Source organism: Mus caroli, unplaced genomic scaffold, assembly GCF_978045245.1.
Source record: "Mus caroli unplaced genomic scaffold, Mus_caroli_1 scaffold_9, whole genome shotgun sequence".
In the NCBI taxonomy this organism is placed as follows: Eukaryota; Metazoa; Chordata; class Mammalia; order Rodentia; family Muridae; genus Mus; species Mus caroli.
In genome coordinates, this window is record NW_028227264.1 from 115,740,420 (window position 1) to 115,763,958 (window position 23,539).

General features: G+C 40.2%; 1 protein-coding gene across 1 annotated transcript in view; it reads left to right on the forward strand.

Annotated features, from left to right (window-relative positions):
* Ptprr (protein tyrosine phosphatase receptor type R) overlaps positions 1 to 23,539 on the forward strand; it is a 250,012-nt gene that overhangs the window by 26,639 nt on the left and 199,834 nt on the right. The window lies entirely within an intron of this gene.

Below are 23,539 nucleotides of genomic sequence, written 5' to 3' on the forward strand. Positions count from 1 at the left end.
ATCCATTCCGTGGTTAAATCTCTTTTTCATACTAACCAGTGCTCTCTCGTACTGGTTTGAGGAGGACTGTCACGAGTTCAAAGCCAACCTGAGCCACAGAGCCAAATAAATCCTTCAACATTGTTGATTGTTACATGCTATATATAAGAATTGAAATACCAAACTGTATTTGGAACTAATTTAAATTCTCATTTTAAAACTATAACAAAAGCAAAAAAAAAAAAAAAAACTCATACCAATCTATAAATAAATGCTTTTTTCAATTTCTGTTAAAATTCAAATAATTTGACTTTAGGGACAGCATAATTCAGTGAAAGTATGGTTATTTTGTGATAACTCCTATTCATAACATGACGAAATTGAACTGCACTTGTTTCATATGCATATATATACATATATGTGTATATATAGATTTTATATAGATAAATATAGATATATATAGATATATAGCATTTTTCCAAGATAATAAGCAGGCATCCATTCATTGATATTTTTAATATGTATTGAGTATTTATTTCACCCAGTTATCATTTAGAATATCTAGAAAAAGAGACAAATGAGACAGTGTTTGTTCTTGCTTGAGAAATGACGAGGGGAGAAAATGCCAGGAATTAGAATAAGGGAATAATAGGAATCATGAAATGAGGACATAAGAAGAACTCTTGACATAGGTCGTTTGATCTCCTGTAAGGCTGGAACTTTTTCCTTTAAGACCAACAGATGTTATGAGGGTGAGAGTCACGTGCCTGTCTATGCAGTGAGGATGGTGGCGTTAACTGTGTCTCTTGCATCTGGCAGCGTCCATGCTATGCTACTGGTTATTGTAGTTCCATAGTCATCAATGCTTACGTTACTGTGAGTAACGTTCAAGAAGTTTGGTCTATCTTTTTAATATCACATACTATCTAGTTACTTTAATATTATAGACAATGAGAGTCATCAATTAGAAATTCTGGGAAGTAAGTTTACTTTCAGGCTATGCATAGTTTAAGGATTTATGAAGAAGCAGGGCTTTGTCTTTTGAGGGATAATGATACAGAGCCAAAAAGTACTTTTGCTGCATGAATTCTCTCCAACCTGCAGCAAAAATAATTAAAAAAAATAAAATTGACCTAGGGTTGGAGTTGGAGGTAAAATGAAACTCAATTCCTAAGCAGCCTTTATAATATTTGCACCTCAGTGGGTACTTAACTAACTTTGCAATGCATCCATGGTTCATATATTAACTTATGTAGTTAATCACAACTGTGATTGCCAAAACGGTTTGTAAAAAACTACTTACATTATTCATTCAATGGTAATTTCCGAGGAAAACTGGAGAGATGGGGTTATTTTTCATATAAATCGATGATGCTCAGACTCTCCTAAAGCAGAGGGTGACATGCACGTAAAGATCAGTAGGCTTGCGGGGCACTCTTCCCTGAAAAACAATCTAAGAATAGATCATAGGCAACACAAAAATATACTTGGCAACAGTTTAATGGTCTTGATGGAGTAACTGGTGTGTTGTGCATATAAGACTTACATATGTGTTTCTATGTTCAAAACACACCTAAACTGACACAAATACACTGTACACAAATTCTGATGTGGCCTTTTTCCCCCCTTAGGGAATATTTCAGTGATACTGATGAATTATCGTTTAGTTTAATAAATATAAAATGAGCAGTATTAATAAATAGCTGTCACTTTAACAGAATAAATGCCTGAAATGCTTTTTTTTTTTTAATCATAAAGTCAAAAGGTATCCTAAACCTCTGAAATGTGTACGTAACTTCTAAGAGTTCCCAGTCAGATGGGAGCAATTCTTATTTTGTCCTCCAATATTTAGCCCATGCTCCTCTTTCTGAGGATGTTGGCAATGAGGTTTAGACTGAGAAATTTAAGAAGAACGGGCACCTCCTCTCCTTCCTGATTTCTAATTGGTGCAACAACAACAAAAAAAATTCCTTAAGAGATTTTTTTGTCCACAAACAAAATTTATCTATTTCCTTTTTCTTCTGTAATGAGGAAAAGCTATAGCTTATTTGTTCTATGGAAAGAACAACACAATGAATATGTTTATCCCACGGAGTGATAATTACGTTCTAGAAATTCCGTGAAGACACTGTTGGCTCTGCAAATACAACATAGAAGGAAAAGGAAGGCTTCCAAGCCAATTCTGAGATGAGACAGAGATAGGCGTTAGCCAAATGTGCATAGAAACTCTGTGGCTCCCATCATTGGATTCTCAGGATGCTTGACAGACCACTGGGCTGTTTATGAGGAAGAAGGGACCATGGGAGCATGGGCCTGTGTGGTGGGATGGAACTGGGTCCAGGTTTTGCCAGATCTGCATATGTTATTGAATCAACAACAGTATAACCTGGCCAAGAGCCTGAGAGCCTTGGGTGCAGGTAAATCTGTGGGACACATGGCAGCAGGGTATTATAGGTGAGTGAGAAGAGTTGTGGCTAGCCTGTGTCACAGGGTGGTGCCCCATGTATCGAAGGGAAAAGAAGTTGGAGAAGCTAAAAAAAAAGTGAAATGGAAAAGGAAAGGTATGTTGGGAGTTTTTCCTTAATACATTAAGACAGTGGTAGCCAGGCAGTGGTGGTGCAAGCCTGAAGTCCCAGCACTTGGAAGGCAGAGGCAGGCGAATTTCTGAGTTCGAGACTAGCCTGGTCTACAGAGTGAGTTCCAGGACAGCCAGAGCTACACAGAGAAACCCTGCCTCGAAAAAACAAAAAACAAAAACAAAAACAAAGACAAGACAGTGGTAAATCTCTGGAAGCCAAAATGTTCTTTCCTTACGAGGTCCCCATGAGGTCACTAGAATGCTGTGGTTTCTTTCTTGGTCATGCTTACCCAGACCAGCACTTGGGTGGACTGTCTACTGTGTTTTTGAAAAAGTATATTTTAATTATTCTTTGGAAATTTAATATATATGTATATCTATATATATACACACACACATATATACATATATACACATATATGTATATATGTGTATATGTATGTGTGTGTGTATATACATACATACATGCACACACATATACATACATTCACACATGCTAACACACATATTGTTTCTTAATGTGCCTACCCTGTCCTCTCCCTTTAATCCCACCCCAGATGCCCACCCTCAAATATCTTTGTGACAACTTTTCTTCAATTTCCTTTGTGACACTTTTCATTTTCAATTTTTAGCCCACTGAGTCCAATAGTGATACCCATGTGCATATGGCTCTGGGGGCATCCACGAGGGCTTGGACAACTTACCAGTGGCCATTTCCCCAAAGAAAAGTGGCTTTCCCTCCCTCAGAAGTCACCACCTACCAATCGCTCTAGCATCAGGCCTGGGGAGCTGCCACTCACCATCACTAGGTTTGAATTTTTAACTGGTTTGAGGTAGTGTAGGCTTTCTGCGAGTGGCCTCAGTTGCTGTGGTTCATTTGTGCAACAGCCAGGTCAGATCCAGAAGAGAACATTTTTCAGTACTTCACTCTGTGCTCCCTGAGCCTAGATGGAGGGTGACAGGTTGATATCTATAGCTAAGTCATGTCAGGCATTTCTTCATTGACTCATGAGATTTCCCCCATTTAATATAATGTTGGCTACAGGCATGCCATTTGAAGCCTTTGTTATGTTGAAATATTTTCCTTCGATTCCAAGTTTCTGCAGGTCTTTTAACTTGAAAGGATCTTGCATTTTCTGAAAGTCTTTTGTTTCCACTGAGAAAACAAAGCGATTTCTGTCCTTTTGTCCACTTATGTAATTTATAACAATCACTGATCAACATGTACTGAACCGTCCCTACATCTCAGCTGTGATCACGGTGAATGGCCTTTTTGATGTGTTCCTGAATTTGGTTTGCAAGTATTTCATTGAAATTTTTTGCATTTAAATTCGTCAAGGAAATTGCCTGTGATTTTCTTTTTTTCCTGTGTCTTTATGTGCTGTGTGGCTGTTTTTGCAAATACTCTTAAGAAATTTAACTTGCAAGGATCTTGGAGACTTTAGATACAGACTTTCAGTGACACCTAAAGTATGTCAACGTGGTTTGAGCCGTGCTTCAGCTTGATCTTCTGACCAGCTGGTGAATCTCATCTTGTAAATAAATAACTAATCCTTAGGTGTGGTTTATAGGCTTTGAGAACTCAATCATCGTGGCTTTCCTACAGGAAAGAAATGTCTAACATTTACCATGTTGTATGATGTCTTAGTCAAGGTTTGTAGTCCTGGATAAAACATCATGACCAAGAAGCAAGTTGGGGGAGAAAGGGTTTATTCAGCTTACACTTCCACATTGCTGTTCATCATCAAAGGAAGTCAGGACTGGAACTCACATAGGGCAGGAATGTAGAGGCAGGAGCTGATGCAGAGGCCATGGAGGAGTGCTGCTTTCTGGATTGCTTCCCCTGGCTTGCTCAGCCTTTATATATATATATATATATATATATATATATATATATATATATATTCTTTATTTACATTTCAAATGTTATCCCCTTTCCTAGTTTCCCCTCCGAAAATCCCCTATTCCCTCCACCCCTCCAACTGCTTTCCAACCTACACCCTCCTCCTTCCTGGCTCTGGCATTCCCCTATACTGAGGCATAGAACCTTCTCAGGACCAAGGAAGGGCCTCTCCTCCCATTGATGTCTGACTAGGCCATTCTCTGCTACAGATGCAGCTGGAGCCATGAGTCCCACCATGTGTTTTCTTTGATTGGTGGTTTAGTCCAAGGGAGCTCTGGGGTACTGGTTAGTTCATACTGTTGTTCCTCCTATGGGGCTGCAAATCCCTTCAGCTCCTTGGGTACTTTCTCTAGCTCCTTCATAGGAGACCCTGTGCTTCGTCCAATGAATGGCTGTGAGCATCTACTTCTGTATTTGTCAGGGACTGGCAGAGCAAATTCATCTGGAAAAACAAAAAACCTAGGAGAGCAAAAACTCTTCACAACAATAAAAGAAACTCTGGTGGAATCACCATGCCTGACCTCAAGCTGTGATTGTGATCGATTGTGATCAAAAACAAAAATCAAAACAAAAACAAAAAAACCAAAAAAACAAAAAACAAAACAAAACAAACAAACAAAAAAAAAAAAACAAAAAAAAAACACCTGCATGGTACTGGTACAATGACAGACAGGTAGACCAATGGCATAGAATTGAAGACCCAGAAATGAACCTGCACACTTATGGTCAACTGATCTTTGAGAAAGGAGCTAAAACCGTCCAGTGGAAAGAAGACAGCATTTTCAACAAATGGTGCTGGCTCAACTGGCAGTTAGTATGTAGAAGAATGTGAATTGTTCCCTTCTTATCTCCTTGTACAAAGCTCAAATCTAAGTAGATCAAGGAACTCCACATAAAAACCAGAGACACGCCGGGCGTGGTGGCACACGCCTTTAATCCCAGCACTCGGGAGGCAGAGGCAGGTGGATTTCTGAGTTCGAGGCCAGCCTGGTCTACAGAGTGAGTTCCAGGACAGCCAGGGCTACACAGAGAAACCCTGTCTCAAAAAAACCAAAAAAAAAAAAAAAAAAAAAAAACCAGAGACACTGAAACTTATAGAGGAGAAAGTGGGGAAGAACCTCAAAGATATGGGCACAGGGGAAGAATTCCAGAACAGAACAGCAATAGTTTGTGCTGTAAGATCAAGAATCGACAAATGGAACCTCATAAAATTGCAAAGCTTCTGTAAGGCAAAGGACACTGTCAGTAAGATAAAACAGCAACCAACAGATTGGGAAAGGATTTTTACCAATCCTAAATTCGATAGGGGGCTTATATCCAATATATATAAAGAACTCAAGAAGTTAGACTCCAGAAAACCAAATAACCCTATTTTAAAATGGGGTGCAGAGCTAAACAAAGAATTCTCAACTGAGGAATAACGAATGGCTGAGAAGCATCTAAAAAAATGTTCAAAATCCTTAAATCATCAGGGAAATTCAAATCAAAACAACCCTGAGATTCCACCTCACATGTCAGAATGTCGAAGATCAAAAACTAAGGTGACAGCAGATGCTGGTAAGGATGTGGAGAAAGAGGAACACTCAGACTGCTTTTTTATAGAACCCAGGACCACCGGACCAGGGATGGCACCACTCACAATAGGCCCTCCCCCCTTGATCACTAATTGAGAAAATGCCTTACAGCTGGAGCTCATGGAGGCATTTTTCCTCACGGGAGGCTCCTTTCTCTGTGATAACTCCAGCTTGTGTCAAGACGACACACAAAACCAGCCAGTGCATATGATGTAGAAAATAATTAGATTCTTTTCTATAGAAAGATTAACTTAATCACAGTTTTACACTTGTGCAGTGGATGTTCCACAAGATAGAATTGATCAATATGCACAGCGCTAAAATCCTTCCATGTCAAGGAAGATGTATTAGTTATAAATACTTTGTCTCAGCTGACCAAAATTTCAACACAAACTAACAAAATGTGTTGGCTGAAGTACAAGTAGTTTTATGGGACATTACATTTAGGTATAGTTGAATATGGGCCTGAACCTCGAGAGTGATCTCCCGGCTCTGTTTTCCCTGAGGCTCATTCTTTGAATGGTTATCTTTCTTTCTCTCAAATAGCATGGACTCTATCCCTGCAGGATCGTGCCGATGGAATGTCTCACAATTTTCAATAGCACCCTGGGCTTCTTTCCTTGGAGATTTTGACACCAGATGATGAGATTGGACTCATCACATCAACTTAAACTTCAGACAAGTTCTACTCCATGGGTTTCCTATAAGCCTATAAGCCACATATGGGCTTATAGGGAGGGGGCACTACCTGGAATCAAATTTGAACACCGTTAAACCAGCAAGGCTGGAACATACACCACAAATAGTTCACTGTGTGATAACACAGATAATATGAATTTTTACTTTTTATTGTTTCTTTTGATCCTGATATTATAATGTAGTTACATCATCCCCCCTTCATTTTCCTTTTTAAATCCTTCCATAAACTCCTCCTTGGACACAGTAAATTCTAGGATAACTAGAGCTACATAGAGAAATGCTGTCTGACTCAGAAAAGGAAAGAAAAACAAGCAAACAAGAAAGAAAGAAAATGCCGGGGCCTAGCAAACACAGAAGTGGATGTTCACAGTCAGCTATTGGATGGATCACAGGGCCCCCAATGGAGGAGCTAGAGAAAGTACCCAAGGAGCTAAAGGGAACTGCAACTCTATAGTTGGAACATCATGATGAACTAACCAGTACCCCAGAACTCTTGACTCTAGCTGCATATGTATCAAAAGATGGCCTAGTCGGCCATCACTGGAAAGAGAGGCCCATTGGACTTGCCAACTTTATATGCCCCAGTACAGGGGAATGCCAGGGCCAAGGGGTGGGGGTGGGTGGGTGGGGGACTGGGGGGGTGTATTGGGGACTTTTTGGATAGCATTGGAAATGTAATTGAGGAAAATACCTAATTAAAAAAAGAAAGAAAGAAAAAGAAAAGAAAATCACAAAATACAATTTTCCTGGCAGTGACTGAGGCCCTAGCAAGGTAAGAGACAGGAAGTCATTGGAGTCTTCACAAGCACTTGATTTGCTTTCCATTTTGTTTAATCAGACAATGTTTTTTGGAGAATGAATCTATACCAGACACTGTATGAAGAACTGCCAATGTAGAGACAAATAAGGCTGTCTGTGTCCAAGCTGATGGAGGGGGTAGTACCTAACCCAAGGGTCTTCATCCTCTCTAGCAGGCCCTGAACTTGGATGGGAAGGAAAATACACATTGATTATTAACCAAGATGTAGCATGTGCATCACTTATTAGCACAACCAGCAACTGCAATAGCTTTAGCAGACCTATGCTTAGCACCAGAAGCATAGATTCTGTCTCCAGTTACCTTATGGTTGTGTCCATCTCAAAATATGATTTATATTCACAGCTTCAAAGCCATGGTAGCTAAATGATCTGTCATTGGATCTGGTCATTTAATATATTATTGAAGCATATGAATGAATATTACAGGCTTTAAAAATATTTGATAATATTTCAATTTAGTCAGTTTCCTTATAATGCCATTCATTTTGTGCTTTACAAAAAAATTATTCTTCAGCTGGGCGTGGTGGCGCACGCCTTTAATCCCAGCACTCAGGAGGCAGAGGCAGGCGGATTTCTCAGTTCGAGGCCAGCCTGGTCTACAAAGTGAGTGCCAGGACAGCCAGGGCTACACAGAGAAACCCTGTCTCGAAAAAAACAACAACAAAAAAATATTCTTCATCATCATCATCCCAGAAGCTAGTAAGATGGCTCAGCAAAGGCACCTATCACCAAGTCTGATTAGCCTGAGCTCAGTCATCAGCACCCAAATGGTGGAAGAAAAGAACTGGCTCCTGTAAATGTCCTCGGATCCTCACCTTCACATACATGCCAAATTCATATCTGCTTGCTATCTCTGAATCAATAAATAAATGCATATTTTTCAATTAAAAAAAAAAACTCCTCCTTGCTCTCTTTCAAAATTCATGATCTCATATTTTATTAATTGTCACATGTGTATATATGTGTGAGTGTGTGTGTGTGTGTGTGAGTGTGTGTAGCTATGTGCCTATACTCTTAGTACATAAATACAACCTACTCAGCCTGTGTAAGGTTACTTGTATGTCTATGGTTTTAGGGATGGCTATTTGGCAGTGGATAACCATTGCCATGCTCTTCTCCTGGGAAGACTGTTTTTACCCATCTCATTCCTTTGTCTCCTGTAGTTCTTAGCATAGGGTTGATGCCCCACTGACTTCCTCCATCCACACTTGCGTGTTCACATGTCAATTGTTGACTGCGTTCTGCTCACGTTTAGGCAGTCATGTTGGTGAGATCTTTGGGTATAGTCTCTGATGTGTTTAGAAGATACAATCTCACAGCAAATTCACTGATTCTCTGGCTCTGACAATCTTTACGCCACTTCTTCCTCAGTGTTCCCCAAGCCTTAAGTGCAGGCTGTTTATGAAAGCATGGTAAACCCTTCAAGAAACATTGAGAACAGAGAGACAGAACTTCATCCCAGGAAACCTTTCTACAAAGAATGGATGACAAACGCCACTCTGCAACCTCCCCAGAAATTCTTCAGAAAGAGAATAAATTCTGACATAGGAACAAGGGGCTGAGAATACATCCTAAAGTCAAAGACGCTTGTTAAAGAAAAGGGCTATGCTTTAGTGGAAGCTACTGGGACTGTTACATAAAAAAAAAAAAAAAAAAAAAAGCTTCTAAAGATGCCCCTGTCTATCTTTCTGCATACCTTTTTATTTACAGCGTTTCTGGCCATCCAGTTACTATATTCCATGTATTCATTTATTTACGCCATGACTAAATTGTTGTGATTTTTCTATCTCCTTCCTCCTGTGTCTCTGCCATCTATCAAAGTAATTAGCCCAGAGTAGGGAATTAAGTATTGGCTTCTGGATGAAAAAGAACTGTTAATAAAAGACAGGGATTCCAAAGCTTGTAAGTAAATAGTTTATTTTATCAAGAGAATGAGATCACAATAGTACTTATTCATGGACCATTATATGTCTGTTTTTTTTTCTTTGATTGCATGTGTGTGCACATGTCAGGGACAAGCATGCCGCAGCAAGACTCTGGAGAGATGATTCTGTGGTATAGTTCTCTCCTTCCACCTTTCTATAGATTCCAGGGATGGAGCCCAGATGTCGAGGCAGGCCCAGCAAGAACTTTCTGCACTGAGACATCTCACTGGTTCTCACAACATGTGCTCTTGTTTGATATTTTTTTCTGTCCACATTGAATAAAAGCTAAGTCTGTCAAAAATATTAAGAACCCTTTCTTTTATATCTGTAACCTTTGGTAAGGTGAACACAAAATAAGTATTTGGTGGCTGCCGAGTTCAATCCCAGAATTCATAGCTACTGGACTTCATCCACAAATAATGAAAGATGGAACAGTGTCAGATTTTAAATTGTGAAATGGTTTAGAGACGGAAATCCTGTAATCTACTTCAGAAATTCGGTTAAACATTTGCTCTTAACCTAATGTAAGTGCTTTTTATTAAATCTTAAGGTCTCGCATTACTCCCATTTTGATGCCAAATCTTTGTATTCTGTGAAACTGCGTGCTTGCTCATACAGCCACAGCTATTGCTCTATCCTTACAGAATAATCTCAAAGTAGACGTTCCATTCTTGAGCTTGGCATCCTGACAGTTATGCTGGCTCCAGCTGTTGCTTCTCTCCATTTTCTAACTATGAGAGCAGCAAGGGGGATCAGGAACAAACTTTGAAAATGCTAAATGCTTCAGCCATGTGGATATGATTGCCACCACAGTGGGCCACTCATGTGATGCCACCACAGTGGGCCACCCATGTGATGTCACCACAGTGGGCCACCCATGTGATGCCACCACAGTGGGCCACCCATGTGATGTCACCACAGTGGGCCACCCATGTGATGCCACCACAGTGGGCCACCCATGTGATGCCACCACAGTGGGCCACCCATGTGATGCCACCACAGTGGGCCACCCATGTGATGTCACCACAGTGGGCCACCCATGTGATGCCACCACAGTGGGCCACTCATGTGATGCCACCACAGTGGGCCACCCATGTGATGCCACCACAGTGGGCCACTCATGTGATGCCACCACAGTGGGCCACTCATGTGATGCCACCACAGTGGGCCACTCATGTGATGCCACCACAGTGGGCCACTCATGTGATGCCACCACAGTGGGCCACTCATGTGATGCCACCACAGTGGGCCACTCATGTGATGCCACCACAGTGGGCCACTCATGTGATGCCACCACAGTGGGCCACTCATGTGATGCCACCACAGTGGGCCACTCATGTGATGCCACCACAGTAGGCCACTCATGTGATGTCACCACAGTGGACCACTGAGCACATCTGCCTATTTTAGATCAGACATACTCAATGTTGGGATGACTGAAGTCTTAGGAGAGCTGATGTAATAGTTTATCATACTAAAAAGAAACTTTGCTGCCTAATTATACTGAGGTTTCTTGTGAACTGAGAATAAATTAGCATTATGTTGCTCTGGTTATAAAAGGGGTGTGTATGTGTTTATGTGTATGTGTGTGTGTATGTGTGTGTGTCTGTCTGTGTCTGTTTCTGTGTGTGTGTCTGTATGTGTGTGCATCTGTGTGTGTATGTGTCTGTGCATATGTGTCTGTATGGTATATCCATAAAGTTACAGAATATTTGGAAAACATAAAGAAGGAAGAAAAGGAATGAAAATAATTTCTAAGGATTTAAATATTTATGTCACACAGATAGAGATGGATATATGTATTCTTATATATGTATGAATGTACAAATTTTTATAACACACATATGGAATCTGATATACAAAATTAATGTTTTTTACTTTCTTACTAACTTAGGTGCCTTTGTAAGTCCTCATTTCTAGCAACTGATGGCAATTGCTTGTTGTATCGCTTGTCTCATTTCTGTGACAAAACACATGATGAGTGCAGCTTAAGTAAGGAAAGAGTTACCTCGGCTCAGTTGGGCTGGACAGTTGATTATGGTAGGGGAGCCATGGGGACAGAAGCCGATAGCCACTGGTCACACTGTGCACACAGCCAGGAAGCAGAGTATGATGGATCCTGGTACTCAGCTCTCTTGTCTCCTCTAGATTCAGTCCAGAACTCCAACCCATGGGAGGGTGTTCTTCACACTCAGGTAGGCTCTTCTGTTTTCAGTTACAGTTTTATGGAAATGTCCTGGTAGCCAAAAGCATGCTTCCGTGGTGATTTTAAATCCAGTCAAACTGACAGTGAAGATTAACCATCAGGGTGGTAGAGTGAAACTTAATGCATGGACATAGTCACAGCACATTCTTTGACTTAAGGCAGATAACTCCCAAACAACGGAGAATTAGAAATAAAACATATGATTAATATAGTACTTTTTCCATAGCAATTGCTCAGATCTTACTATGAATATTTGATGAGATTATCTCAGGGAAGGGTATTTTCTTTTTTTTTTAATTTTTAATCTTTTTATTACATATTTTCCTCAATTACATTTCCAATGCTATCCCAAAAGTCCCCCATAGCGCCCCCCCACTTCCCTACCCACCCATTCCCATTCTTTTGGCCCTGGCATTCCCCTATATTGGGGCATATAAAGTTTGCAAGTCCAATGGGCCTCTCTTTCCATTGATGGCCTACTAGGCCATCTTTCGATACATATGCAGCTAGAGACAAGAGCTCCGGGGTTCTGGTTAGTACATCATGTTGTTCCAACAATAGGGTTGCAGATCCCTTTAGCTCCTTGGGTACTTTCTCTAGCTTCTCCATTGGGAGCCCTGTGATACATCCAATAGCTGACTGTGAACATCCACTCCTGTGTTTGCTAGGCCCCAGCATCGTCTCACAAGAGACAGCTATATTTGGGTCCTTTCAGCAAAATCTTGCTAGTGTATGCAATGGTGTCAGCGTTTAGAAGCTGATTATGGGATGGATCCCTGGATACGGCAGTCTCTAAGTGGTCCATCCTTTCATCACAGCTACGAACTTTGTATCTGTAACTCCTTCGCTGGGTGTTTTGTTCCCAATTCTAAGAAGGGGCACAGTGTCCACACTTTGGTCTTCATTCTTCTTGAGTTTCATGCGTTTAGCAAATTGTATCTTATATCTTGGGTATCCTAAGTTTTGGGCTAATATCCACTTATCAGTGAATACATATTGTGTGAGCTCTTTTGTGATTGTGTTACTTCACTCAAGATGATGCCCTCCAGGTCCATCCATTTGGCTAGGAATTTCATAAATTCATTCTTTTTAATAGCTGAGTAGTACTCCATTGTGTAAATGTACCATAATTTCTGTATCCATTCCTCTGTTGAGGGACATCTGGGTTCTTTCCAGCTTCTGGCTATTATAAATAGGGCTGCTATGAACATAGTGGAGCATGTGTTCTTTTTACCGGTTGGGACATCTTCTGGATATATGCCCAGGAGAGGTATTGCTGGATCCTCCGGTAGTACTATGTCCAATTTTCTGAGGAACCGCCAGACTGATTTCCAGAGTGGTTGTACAAGCTTGCAATCCCACCAACAATGGAGGAGTGTTCCTCTTTCTCCACATCCTCGCCAGCAACTGCTGTCACCTGAATTTTTGATCTTAGCCATTCTGACTGGTGTGAGGTGGAATCTCAGGGTTGTTTTGATTTGCATTTCCCTGATGATTAAGGATGTTGAACATTTTTTCAGGTGCTTCTCTGCCATTCGGTATTCCTCAGGTGAGAATTCTTTGTTCAGTTCTGAGCCCCATTTTTTAATGGGGTTATTTGACTTTCTGGAGTCCACCTTCTTGAGTTCTTTATATATATTGGATATTAGTCCCTTATCTGATTTAGGATAGGTGAAGATCCTTTCCCAATCTGTTGGTGGTTTTTTTGTCTTATTGATGGTGTCTTTAGCCTTGCAGAAGCTTTGCAGTTTCATGAGGTCCCACTTGTCAATTCTCGATCTTACAGCACAAGCCATTACTGTTCTATTCAGGAATTTTTCCCCTGTGCCCATATCTTCAAAGCTTTTCCCCACTTTCTCCTCTATAAATTTCAGTGTCTCTGGTTTTATGTGAAGTTCCTTGATCCACTTAGACTTGACCTTAGTACAAGGAGATAGGAATGGATCGATTCGCATTCTTCTACATGTTAACAACCAGTTGTGCCAGCACCATTTGTTGAAAATGCTGTCTTTCTTCCACTGGATGTTTTTAGCTCCCTTGTCGAAGATCAAGTGACCGTAGGTGTGTGGGTTCGTTTCTGGGTCTTCAATTCTATTCCATTGGTCTATTTGTCTGTCACTATACCAGTACCATGCAGTTTTTATCACAATTGCTCTGTAGTAGAGCTTTAGGTCCGGCATGGTGATTTCACCAGAGGTTCTTTTATCCTTGAGAAGAGTTTTTGCTATCCTAGGTTTTTTGTTATTCCAGATGAATTTGCAGATTGCACATTCTAATTCGTTGAAGAATTGATTTGGAATTTTGATGGGGATTGCATTGAATCTGTAGATTGCTTTTGGCAAGATAGCCATTTTTACAATGTTGATCCTGCCAATCCATGAGCATGGGAGATCTTTCCATCTTCTGAGATCTTCTATAATTTCTTTCTTCAGAGACTTGAAGTTTTTATTATACAGATCTTTCACTTCCCTAGTTAGAGTCACACCAAGATATTTTATATTATTTGTGACTATTGAGAAGGGTGTTGTTTCCCTAATTTCTTTCTCAGCCTGTTTATTCTTTGTGTAGAGAAAGGCCATTGATTTGTTTGAGTTAATTTTATATCCAGCTACTTCACCGAAGCTGTTTATCAGGCTTAGGAGTTCTCTGGTGGAATTTTTAGGGTCACTTATATATACTATCATATCATCTGCAAAAAGTGATATTTTGACTTCATCTTTTCCAATTTGTATCCCTTTGATCTCCTTTTGTTGTCGAATTGCTCTGGCTAGGACTTCAAGTACAATGTTGAATAGGTATGGAGAAAGTGGACAGCCTTGTCTAGTCCCTGATTTTAGAGGGATTGCTTCAAGCTTCTCACCATTTACTTTGATGTTGGCTACTGGTTTGCTGTAGATTGCTTTTATCATGTTTAGGTATGGGCCTTGAATTCCTGATCTTTCCAAGACTTTTATCATGAATGGGTGTTGGATCTTGTCAAATGCTTTTTCCGCATCTAACGAGATGACCATGTGGTTTTTGTCTTTGAGTTTGTTTATATACTGGATTACGTTGATGGATTTCTGTATATTGAACCATCCCTGCATCCCTGGGATGAAACCTACTTGGTCAGGATGGATGATTGTTTTGATGTGTTCTTGGATTCGGTTAGCAAGAACTTTATTGAGGATTTTTGCATCAATATTCATAAGGGATATTGGTCTGAAGTTTTCTATCTTTGTTGGGTCTTTTTGTGGTTTAGGTATCAGAGTAATTGTGGCTTCATAGAATGAGTTGGGTAGAGTACCTTCTGTTTCTATTTTGTGGAATAGTTTCTGAAGAACTGGGATTAGATCTTCTTTGAAGGTCTGATAGAACTCTGCACTAAACCCATCTGGTCCTGGGCTTTTTTTAGTTGGGAGACTTTGGGGGATATAGGGCTGTTTAGATCATTAACCTGATCTTGATTCAACTTTGGTACCTGGTATCTGTCTAGGAACTTCTCCATTTCATCCAGGTTCTCCAGTTTTGTTGAGTATAGCCTTTGGTAGAAGGATCTGATGGTGTTTTGGATGTCTTCAGGATCTGTTGTTATGTCTCCTTTTTCATTTCTGATTTTGTTAATTAGGATGCTTTCCCTGTGCCCTCTAGTGAGTCTGGCTAAGGGTATATCTATCTTGTTGATTTTCTCAAAGAACCAGCTCCTTGATTGGTTGATTCTTTGAATAGTTTTTCTTGTTTCCACTTGGTTGATTTCGCCCCTGAGTTTGATTATTTCCTGCCGTCTACTCCTCTTGGGTGAATTTGCTTCCTTTTGTTCTAGTGCTTTTAGGTATGTTGTCAAGCTGCTAATGTGTGCTCTCTCTAGTTTCCTTTTGGAGGCACTCAGAGCTATGAGTTTTCCTCTTAGAAATGCTTTCATTGCGTCCCATAAGTTTGGGTATGTTGTGGCTTCATTTTCATTGAACTCTAAAAAGTCCTTAATTTCTTTCTTTATTCCTTCCTTGACCAAGGTATCATTGAGAAGAGTGTTGTTCAGTTTCCACGTGAAGGTTGGCTTTCTATTATTTATTTTGTTATTGAAGATCAGCCTTAGTCCATGGTGATCTGATAGGATGCATGGGACAATTTCAATATTTTTGTATCTGTTGAGGCCTGCTTTGTGACCAATTATGTGGTCAATTTTGGAGAAGGTACCATGAGGTGCTGAGAAGAAGGTATATCCTTTTGTTTTAGGATAGAATGTTCTGTAGATATCTGCCAGATCCATTTGATTCATAATTTCTCTTAGTTTCTCTGTGTCCCTGTTTAGTTTCTGTTTCCATGATCTGTCCATTGGTGAAAGTGGTGTGTTGAAGTCTCCCACTATTATTGTATGAGGTGCAATGTGTGCTTTGAGATTTACTAAAGTTTCTTTAATGAATGTGGCTGCCTTTGTATTTGGAGCATAGATATTCAGGATTGATAGTTCCTCTTGGAGGATTTTACCTTTGATGAGTATGAAGTGTCCCTCCCTGTCTTTTTTAATGACTTTGGGTTGGAAGTCAATCTTGTCAGATATTAGAATGGCTACTCCAGCTTGTTTCTTCATGCCATTTGCTTGGAAAATTGTTTTCCAGCCTTTCATTCTGAGGTAGTGTCTATCTTTTTCTCTGAGATGAGTTTCCTGTAAGCAGCAAAATGTTGGGTCTTGTTTGTGTAGCCAGTTTGTTAGTCTATGTCTTTTTATCGGGGAGTTGAGTCCATTGATATTAAGAGATATTAAGGAGAAGTAATTGTTGTTTCCTGTTATTTTTGTTGTTAAAGTTGGCATTCTGTTCTTGTGGCTGTCTTCTTTTAGGTTTGTTGAGGGATTACCTTCTTTTTGTTTCTAGGGCGTGGTTCCTGTCCTTGTATTGGTTTTTTTCTGTTATTATCCTTTGAAGGGCTGGATTCGTGGAGAGATAATTTGTGAATTTGGTTTTGTCGTGGAATACTTTGGTTTCTCCATCTATGTTAATTGAGAGTTTGGCTGGGTATAGTAGCCTGGGCTGGAATTTGTGTTCTTTTAGTGTCTGTATAACATCTGTCCAGGATCTTCTGGCTTCCATATTCTCTGGTGAAAAATCTGGTGTAATTCTGATAGGCTTGCCTTTATATGTTACTTGGCCCTTTTCTCTTACTGCTTTTAGTATTCTATCTTTATTTAGAGCATTTGTTGTTCTGATTATTATGTGTCGGGAGGTATTTCTTTTCTGGTCCAGTCTATTTGGAGTTCTGTAGGCTTCTTGTATGTTCATAGGCATCTCTTTCTTTAGATTTGGGAAGTTTTCTTCTATAATTTTTTTGAAGATGTTTGCTGGTCCTTTGAGTTGAAAATCTTCATTCTCATCCACTCCTATTATCCGTAGGTTTGCTCTTCTCATTGTGTCCTGTATTTCTTGGATGTTTTGAGTTAGGATCTTTTTGCATTTTACATTTTCCTTGATTGTTGTGCCGATGTTCTCTATGGAATCTTCTGCACCTGAGATTCTCTCTTCCATCTCTTCTATTCTGTTGCTGATGCTCATATCTATGGTTCCAGATTTCTTTCCTAGGGTTTCTATCTCCAGTGTTGCCTCATTTTGGGTTTTCTTTATTGTGTCTACCTCCCTTTTTAGGTCTAGTATGGTTTTGTTCATTTCCATCATCTGTTTGGATGTGTTTTCCTGTTTTTCATTAAGGACTTCTACCTGTTTGATTATGTTATCCTGTTTTTCTTTAAGGATTTGTAACTCTTTAGCAGTGTTCTCCTGCAATTCTTTAAGGGATTTTTGTGCTTCCTCTTTACTGTCTTCTACCTGTTTACCAGTGTTCCTTTGTATTTCTTTAAGTGTGTTATTAAAGTCCTTCTTGAAGTCCTCTACCATCATCAGGAGATATGCTTTTAGATCCGTGTCTAGCTTTTCCGGTGTGTTGGGGTGCCCTGGCCTGGGCGAAGTGGGAGTGCTGGGTTCTGATGATGGTGAGTGGTCTTGGTTTCTGTTAGTAAGATTATTACGTTTACCTTTCGCCATCTGGTAATCTCTGGGGTTAGTTGTTGTCGTTGTCATTGTTTAAAGATTGGAGCAGAAGCTGTGTTCCACTCACCAGCAGTCTCAAAATCCTGTGGCGGGGATCGTGGGTAGCTGGCGGTACCCCGGTGCTGGTCCAGCTGGAAGAGGCCTGTGGTCCTACTCAGGCCGGTTTTCTGCTTCCCTAACTAATGCAGTCTCAGGTCCCGCGCACAATTGGATTGGAGCAGAAGCTGTGTTCCACTCTCCAGAAGTCTTAAGATCCTGTGGCGGGTGTTGTGGGTAGCTGGCGAGTGTCAGCCGACCCTGTGCCCTAGCTACCCCCGTGCTTTTCTGACCGGAAGAGGCTTGTGGCCCTACGTAGGCCGGATTTCTGCCTCTCCAACCAAAGCAGTCGCAGGTCCCGCGTGATTGGACTGGAGCAGAAGCTGTGTTCCACTCACCAGCAGTCTCAAAATCCTGTGGCAGGGGTCGTGGGTAGCTGGCGGGTGTCAGGAGACCCTGCGCTCTAGCTACGCTGGTGCTGGTCCGGCTGGATGAGGCCTGTGGCCCTACTCAGGCCGGTTTTCTGCTTCCCTAACTAATGCAGTCTCAGGTCCCGCGCGCAATTGGATTGGAGCAGAAGCTGTGTTCCACTCACCAGAAGTCTTAAGATCCTGTGGCGGGTGTTGTGGGTAGCTGGCGAGTGTCAGCTGACCCTGCGCCCTAGCTACCCAGGTGCTTTTCTCGGAAGGGTATTTTCTTCATGAAGTTTTCTATAGATTGAAACTGCATAGTATATAGATTTTTAATTAATTCTTAGTTGGTATATAAAATAATGATTTTAGCATCTCATTTTCATGCATGCATCTCATTGTATTTTGCCTGTGTTTTTACCTTCCACTGTCTTCCCCAGCCCGCTGATTTCAAATCCTCAGCTAAGGAAATGTTTAAGGCTACCAATGTAGTAAGCAGGACATAAATGTCGACATTGGATCCAGAAAGTATGGCACTGGGTCTAATTGTACATTCTTGTACTTTCTCTGTGATGTGTTCTGTTTTGTTTGCTTTAAAATGGGAGGGGAAAGTACCCTAGAGGTACAGAGCTTCTGTGAGGAAACACATCCAAACACTTAATCAGTATGCAGTGTGTCAAAGGTGGTGAGCACACAATAAACAATAACAACATGGCAATGTACCCACACTCCCACATGATAAACATCACGATACTAGGTAACACACCTGAGACTCAGACTAGCAGCAAATTAACCTAAGATCTGAAGCTCCTAGACACTGGGAGCTAGAAAGCCTTCTTGGGCCAAGAATTCTGGAGATGATTTTAGAAAACTCAGAGGGGTATTTTTTCAACCATCTTCTTAGTCACTATGTGAGAGTAGGTGTGTTTTCAAGAGGAAAGAAAGCTATCTTATACCAGTAATCTTAGCTTCTTGACCTTATTAGGTATCACTTCCCTCTGAAGTGCTTAATATAATCAGGAAAGATTAGAGTGTTGTTGGTGCTCTGGGGACTTGGAGAAAGTAGATGATAGAAAATCAGCAGTCTCAGCAGGGATTTAAGGCTTGAGTTCTAATCATTGCCTTGTGGATTTATCATATTTGTTTTTAAGAATGATGCAGTCTCAGGGGTCTGGGGACCAGCAGTGATAGATAGAGGCACTGGTCCCAAAGGAAACAGCTTCCGGGAGAACCCAGCCAATGTGAAATCAAATGAGAAAGCTTCTACTCAGGTTCTCTTTGCTTTCTCCCAGGAAAAACTGGATTTCAATTTAGCTCTTAGAGTTCATAAAGAAAGATGTTGGTGTCAGAGATGTGTAACAGAGTAGACACCACAGAGACAAGTTAAGGAAGATTAGTGATCAAATTATCTGTATAAACCAAACACCAAACCAAACAACCTCATACAAAGGCTGTCACAATATCACAGCAATGGCCAGTGTTCTGAAGAGAGATCCTCCTGCAGGGGCACACTTTGCTATCCCAGCCCTAGGAAGATGGAGTCAAGGAAAGAAAAGGAAAGAAGAAAGAAGAAGGGGAAAAGAAATAAAAATAATAGGAAGAAAGAAATTTGGAAAACGTTTATTTAACCATTTTCTGAGGACTAAAAAAGAAAAACCTTTTTCTTAGCGTTTTATATATATATATATATATATATATATATATATATATATATACACATATATACATATACATATATGTCATTTTAAAAATACATTTGATTTTTTCACTGATGAATATACCCACTAGGTCAGAATAACATATTAAAATATGTCTTACTTTTGTCATTTATGACTGTATTTCCATAAAGAAGAGATTGGTAGGAATCTTAAACTTTAGATATTTTCTACATTTGTGGTTTTCAAAAGAGGAAAGTCCAATTCACTCAGTGTTTATATCCTTGTTGTTTCTTTCTTATATAGCTTCCATAATTGGATCTCTTAAAATCAGAAAAAGAAGAATGCAAGCTGACTCCATACCTTTTGATCTAGCCTACATTTCACAAGTTAGTCTTTGAACAGCTACAATGAAACACAAAGAACAACTTCAAAGACAGAAAGAAGGAAGGGACAAAGATTTCTCTTTGAGGGATAGGTCAAATGTTCATGGGGAAAATTCCATGATTACAAAAATCCACTCTGGAGAAAGCATTCCAGAGCCAACTGATGGGAATTCCACAACTCTGGCCTTATACATCAACATAGTATGAGTGGAGATTCCTGGACTTCATTATTAGAGATAAGCAAACAATTGTCCAAAACAGATTAGGGTTCTGTGTATGTTTGAGTATCTCTAGCTCAACAAATCCTCTAACCTAGAGAACATGCACTATCCAATATTTTTTTTTTGTCATGAAAACATGCCAACTGGTATTAGTGTTTTCTCTCAGAATAAGTTCAGTGTGTGTGTGTGTGTGTGTGTGTGTGTGTGTGTGTGTGTGTATGTTTGTGTATGTGTGTGTGTGTTAAACCATTTGCTTGAGCTCTTTCTTTTTTAAAGATGCTCTACTTTTTTAGAAACTGAGTAGTAGACAGTGACTAGCACAATCTAAACTGAATGAATGAGCTGCCAAGCAAAGTTCTGGATTTAAGATTTAAAATAAAAAAAAAAAACAGCAACCATTATTTATGGGCAAATGAATAAAAAAAATCTGTTATGTGCAACAAGGGATATTACCATCAATGTCTTAAGTATAACATTTATAAAATCAGAATAAAATAAAATCTGTAGCTATCTAAATGATGCTAACAGGCAAGTAAAAGGAGATGATAGATTTCCTGTGAGTAGTGTATCAAATAAATCATGGAGACTGAAGAAGAATTAGTTCTATCTACAACAGGATTGCAAAGGTTTGAATGGAGAGCCAAGCCATGCTCCTCAAAAGACTCGCTCATTCAAAATGATCCTGAATGCCTTGTGCATTGAAGTTTGGAAAATACACTTCAGAGAAACCATAGCAAACATGATAAGATCATTGGAGATGTGTTCCCTGAAGGGTGACGGGGAAACAGACAAGCAATACAATGCAAATGAATGATTATGAAAATTCTCACCTAGAGCTAGGAAGAGAACAGGACAGTGGTATGATGGGGGAGCGAGCTGGGGATTGTATAATGTTGGGTAATGAGAATTCCTGTTGACTAGTCAAGGATACTTACGGATTGAATCCATGTGCAGCCACTCAGCAGAGACTAGCTTTGGAGGAGTAGAAGGCTAGCTTTGGAGCCAGCAGAACTCTTAGAATCCCAAATCTGCCCTCACTAATTACATTTACTTCCGTGACCTACTTACTTAACATCTCTTATTTTAGTTTCTCTCTTTGTACAGAGAAAATGAGGGGGAGGAGGTACTACTAACCATGGTCATCCTGTTGAATCGTTCGCATGGCACCAAACATTTAGTGAAATCCTTATGAAAACTCGCTGCTCTCATTAATATTTTAGGCCTCAGTGGAAAATAGATCTTTCTCATCTCAATACCAAGAACACTTGTATCTGTGCTGAGCCACTGGTTGCCTTAAATTTATGTCTTTTAAATGCCAAGAATCCTGTTTTGTTCTTCCTCTCGACTGTTGAGGAGCTGAGAGCCAAATCTGTGGTCAACCTCTAACAAACATTGAGTGCCTGATTTATTCTACGAACTAACCTCATTCCTGGCTGGTTGTTTTCTTTTCTCCAATCGTTTTACTTCTAATTCAATTTCCTCATTTCCTGACTTTCTATTCAATTTCATTTTGTAATACATATGCCTTTATAAACTGCTATGAATCATCTGTAACATGTTCTGTCTGAACAAAGGTAACTACAACAAAACAGCCACCAGCACGAACAAATGGAAGGTGACTGCCACACAGCAAAGAAACGTTCACCAGGAGAACTTGTTTACTCATTGGAGACAAAAGAGAGAGAGAGAAAGAGAGAGAGAGAGAGAGAGAGAGAGAGAGAGAGAGAGAGAGAGAGTAGCTGATCAGACACAAATTACATAGATAATGATTTATTCAGTTTGTGGCTCAGCAGACTACAACTTCAACCCAGCTCTTAAGCCATGATGGATCTTCATGAACAATGTAAGCTACTTGAGACGGCGGGAACAGACTAAATTTAAAACAGATGCAGAGCTCACATGCGTATTTTGTCACAGATTATCTTTGGGAAAGAGGACAATCAATGCACCTTTCTGAATCTCTGTTTCTTCCCTTTTAGTGAGAATTATACAATCTAGCCTGGGTGCCTCATTTGGGTCTTTCTGGGATCAGTGTATTCTATAATGCACAAGACACTGTGATGATGTCAGCTATTACAGTTGTGATGGCGATGATGGTGCAGGCAGTGATGGTGGTGGTGGTGGTGGTGGTTGTAGTGATGATGATGATGGTGATGATGATGATGATAAACCAGTGATCCTAAGGCTGTGGTCCTTTAACATAGTTTCTCATGTTATGGTGACCCCCCCAACTAGAAAATGTGTTTTATTTCTGCTTTATAGCTGTACTTTTGCTACCATTATAAATCGTTTGCCTTGGAAATGCATCTTTGCCTTGCTGTTCAGATCTATAAGGTACTCTGCACACTGTAGTTCAAGTAAACCACATCCTAAGATTTGTTGTGTATCACACGGCTCACGTAGCTACATGTGGTAGCCTAACCAAAAACCAACCCATATTCATTTCTGATTACCTCATCTCCCATTTCCATACTGGGTTTGTTGATCCAGTTGACATTACATTTTCTTCAGGGCTGGACACCTATCTCTACATTCGTTTTGTCTTTGACTTCAGACATCACGACTAGCTGCTGGCAGCTTGTCATGTTGCCATGAGCGATCCTCTCATGAAATATCTACATTCTACTCTTAGCTCCTGAAAACCTAAACAACCTTTTCATCAGCCAGAGTGTGCTAATACTTGCCATATGTTTGCTTTCTGCTACTTGCTTCCTGCCCCTGTCTCTCTTTTCACTGGAAATTTCATGAAGTAAAATAGCACCACGACTGTACTCACAGCAGCTAAGATAGCCATTGGTTAAAAGGAAGACCTGGGAAGGAAGGTGTTAGCAATCCAAGTCACAGTAGCTCTCAAAGTTCTTAGGGGAGATAAGACTTGACATGGAACCTAGGTAACTGATGCTTAGCTTGGTACTGGCATAGGGACGGAAAGCTTCCACATGTCCATCAAATGTCTCCCAAAGAATATGTAGTTTGGAGGTTGTTGTTTTAAAAACTGAGCCATACTCAGTAACTTCCTTTCTTTAGTAGTTCACAGATATATATTGATAGAAATATAATATAGCTTACTTCCAGATAGCTTTATCTTTTCCAGCCTGTAGATGCTGAGTTTCCTGTGGCTGTGCTTC